This window comes from Crocodylus porosus, unplaced genomic scaffold, assembly GCF_001723895.1.
Source record: "Crocodylus porosus isolate Cpor-Errol unplaced genomic scaffold, CroPor_comp1, whole genome shotgun sequence".
Taxonomy (NCBI): Eukaryota; Metazoa; Chordata; order Crocodylia; family Crocodylidae; genus Crocodylus; species Crocodylus porosus.
Window position 1 is genome coordinate 208,632,532 of NW_017728886.1, and position 2,782 is coordinate 208,635,313.

The 2,782-nt window shown below is 49.4% G+C and overlaps 1 long non-coding RNA gene across 1 annotated transcript in view; it reads right to left on the minus strand.

Annotated features, from left to right (window-relative positions):
* Positions 1-2,782, minus strand: part of LOC109324967 — an 11,949-nt gene that overhangs the window by 1,048 nt on the left and 8,119 nt on the right. The gene's annotated exons all lie outside the window — the stretch shown is intronic.

Consider the following 2,782-nt stretch of genomic DNA (forward strand, 5'->3'; position numbering starts at 1 on the left):
CTGAGCTGGTTATAAAGGCCTGGCCCTGCCCCCTTCCGGTCATGTGACCGCCTGGGTGCCCTGGCAACCAGGCACCTGAGCTGCCTGGGTGATTGACAGCTCTGCCAATCACCCTCTCAATCACGGGGCACCTCTGTGACTCCGTGACAGTGGGTCTTAGAAAGCAGATTAGCCCTGCACTATCCCTGAATGCTACTCTGATCCCCTTTCCAGTCAGCAGCCCAGTCTGCTGCTTTGCTTCCAGTCCTGTGCTCACTGCCCAATCTGTTGCTCTAAATTCTGCTACTGGCCATCTGTCACCTTGCTGTCTGTCCCCTCATTGATTTGCTGCATGCCACACCTGGGAGCAGGCCGTGCCACTTGTGGCATGTGTGCCATAGGTGGGACACCCTTGTCTTAGTGAAGGGGAGGGCAAAATGGTGGATCCAGCTGGTGGCCAGACTCCATTTCCCAGCAGCCCCTGCCTGCGCTGCTCCTGGCTGGTCTCCATGGAGGCCCCAGGAGTGGGAGGGCAGTGAAAGAATGGAGCTGTGACAGTGTGGGACCAGAGAACGGGTCTCGCACTGCCACAGTCCCACCACTCCTGGGGTCTCCATGAAGACTAGCTGGGAGTGGTTCAGGCAGGGTGCATGGCAAGACAGGGAGCTGCTCTGGGTTCAGGGCTGGCGTCCTGTGGTAGTGGCGGCACAGGGCTGGAGCCGGGATTTTGCCCACTCCTGTGTCATTGGAATGGTTTTTGGGATTAAGCAGTGGAGCAGCATTTTTCCACACATCAAATGGGCTGGTGTCCTACACAATGCCACTTTCTGTGAGTGAGTACGGAGCAAGCCACAGTAAGGAGGAGAGTAGTTATTTCTGATTCCTCCTTGAAGGATTGTCACAGAACTCACTACCACACTGGAAAATGAGTTATGGGACTTTACAGCGAAAGACACTGATACTGAGAGTGTGGAAAGTTTGGCTTAAAAATAGGGCTGGAGAGAATTGAGGTTGTACTTGTGGATGGAATATCAGAACCTTTGGGACTGGAGAGGGAAAGGATTGGCATGAAATTAGGGACCTGGGCTAGGTCTACATGGACTGGAAGTTGGGGTGGCTGTTGTCAGGAACAACTCTCTTGATCATGAAGATCTGTCCTTAGGAGGGGAGACTAAAATGGATAGATCTGACCTTGAGTGGGTTTACCTCTGGGTTGGTAACATTGCTTGGATAGTCTCCACCAGCTGTTTGAAGATGACTGAGAAATTGCTGTATTTCATAGATTCATTCATAGATTCCTAGATGCTAGGGTCGGAAGGGACCTCAACAGATCATCAAGTCCAACCCCCTGCCTAGGCAGGAAAGAGTGCTGCGGTCAGATGACCCCAGCCAGACACCTATCCTGCCTTCTCTTAAAGACCCCCAAGGCCGGGGAGAGCACCACCTCCCTTGGGAGCCCATTCCAAATTTTGACCACCCTTACCGAGAAGTTTTTCCTGATATCTAGCCTAAATCTGCTCTCTGTCAGTTTGTGACCACTGTTCCTTGTTATCTCAAGAAGTGTCCTGGTGAACAGAGTATCTCCAATCCCTTGCTGTGTCCCCCTAAATTATTTGTAGGCAGCCCCTAAGATCACCTTTCAGCCTTCTCTTGCAGAGGCTGAAGAGGTCCAAGTCCTTCAGCCTCTCTTTATAGGGCTTGTCACATCCTTCTGAAGTGCAGAGCCCAAAACTGGATGCAGTACTCCAACTGTGGTCTGACCAATGCCACATAGAGGGGAAGTATCACCTCCTTGGATCTATTTGTCATGCATCTGCTGATGCATGAGAAAGTGCAGTTAGCTTTGCTGATGATTTCATCACACTGACAACTCATGTTAATCTTGGAGTCCACTGTGACTCAGAGATCCCTTTCTACTTCTGTGCTGCTGAGAAAGTCACTTCCCAGCTAGTTGGTGTACTGGATATTTTGGCAACCTAGGTGCAGCACTCTGCACTTGTCCTTGTTGTACTGCATCCCATTGTGTACTGCCCATTTTTCTAAGCTGTCCAGGTCTGCCTACCCTCCAGAGTGTGCACTTCACCCCAAAATTTAGTATCATCTGCAAACTTGGACAGAGTACAATTCACACCCACATCCAAGTCACTGATGAAGATATATACGAGTACAGGTCCAAGGACCATATCCTGCAGGATCCCACTACCCACATCCTTCCAGGTTGATACCGATCCAGCTACTACCACTCTCTGGGTGTGACCACTAAACCAATTTGCCACCCACCGGACCATGTAAACATCTATGTCACAGCCTCTTAATTTATTTATGAGAATAGGATGAGGTACCGTATCAAAGGTCTTGCTAAAATCCAAGAAAATGACATCCACCTCTATTCCTGCATCTAAGCATTTTGTGACCCTATTTCTTTCTGCACACAGAGGTTCTCCAATATCTCTGTAATCCATGCATATATCCACCCTGGTACTCACCACTTTCCAGTATGACGGAAAGAGCATTATACACCTTGTCTAGGATATCTCCCTTGTGACAAGGTCAGCACAGCAAACTTGATAGTACTTCATCCAGGATACCATTCTATTGAAGCCAATTCTCTTCTCAGTTGAGGCAAGCAGGTGTGCCACATCTTTTCCTTGCTCTTCTTTCTCCTCTACCTCAGTCTGGTTTCCACTGAGCTGCCATCTTATACTATAGTTTCATAGTTTCATAGTTAGTAGGGTTGGAAGGGATCTGAGCAGATCATCAAGTCCGACCCCCTGCCATGGCAGGAAAAAGTACTGGGGTCAAA